This window comes from Dasypus novemcinctus, chromosome 22 (assembly GCF_030445035.2).
Source record: "Dasypus novemcinctus isolate mDasNov1 chromosome 22, mDasNov1.1.hap2, whole genome shotgun sequence".
Lineage (NCBI taxonomy): Eukaryota > Metazoa > Chordata > Mammalia > Cingulata > Dasypodidae > Dasypus > Dasypus novemcinctus.
The window spans coordinates 53,973,301-53,974,588 of NC_080694.1; positions in this window are offsets into that span (position 1 = coordinate 53,973,301).

Consider the following 1,288-nt stretch of genomic DNA (forward strand, 5'->3'; position numbering starts at 1 on the left):
CCTCTCTTGGGCAGGCTGTGCTTTTTTGGTGTGGGGCAGCTCTCCTTGCAGGGCGCACTCCTTGTGTGTGGGGCTCCCCTACACTGGCACAACACTCCTTGCGCACATCAGCACTGCGCGTGGGCCAGCTCACCATGGGTCAGGGGGCCCTGGGTTTGAACCACGGACCTCCCATATGGTAGACGGATGCTCTATCAGTTGAACCAAATCCACTTCCCTTTTTAATACTAAATTGACTCAAAACTTTAAAACATTCATCATCTTTTATTATTAACTATGACTGCTCTTTTTAAAAAATGCCATCATTGTAATTGCAGTATGGCCAAATGTCAAAGAATCCTGGCATGACTGTTTCCTGCTAACTTTTTTGAATGTATCAAATGTATACTCTTACCTTGTGTGTGTGTGTGTGTAAAATTAGAAGACATCCTAATTGAGCAGTTCCTGGTTGAGTGAGCAGCTCCAATGCCGTCAGGAACCCAGGCTGTTTCTGTCTTCCTGCTCTGCCATCCCCAGAGGGTGGTGATGGCTTTAGCAGCTCCAGGCACCTCATTCACACTGGACAACGCGGAGACATGGTACGGGATGAGCGGAGCTTCTCTTCTTGGCTCTCCATCTCTCTCTCTCCCTATCATTCGAGAAGGAAATCTTTCCTCAGAGCCGCCCATCCAATACACATAAGTACACATGCAAACTTTCTTTTTTTAGAAATTTTTTTTAAATTTCCCCTCCCCCCTTGCTGCTTGCTTGCGGTCTGCTTTCTGTGTCCATTTGCTGCACGCTCTTCTGTGTTTTTGCTTGTCTCCCTTTTTTGTTGTTGTTGTGTCACCTTGCTGAGTCGGTGCCAGGCGGTGCTCCACGGTGTGCAGGCAAGCCCGGGACGTGAACCCAGGGCCTCCCATAGGGTAGACGGGAGCCCAACTGATTGAGCCACAGCCGCTTCCCCCTCCACATGCAAACTTTTTATGTCTTATATACATGTATTTACAATATTATTGAAATTCACAAGCATAGCTATAATGTAAGTAGTGTCATAAAACATCAATATAGCAAGAAAAAAGCTCATATAATTTAAAAAATAAGGTAAGTAGACTAAGAAAGAAGAAGAAATTTTGAAACAGTACAAGAGGTGAGGATCATTATTATCCTGATTTAGACCTACCTGTTTTTAAATTACATTCTTTGTCAGAAAACTATCAGGACAAACTTAATATAATAGGATTAACTACATTAGGAGTTACTTCTAACCTCTAGCCCCAACATTTAAAAAACATTTAATTGTATTAGA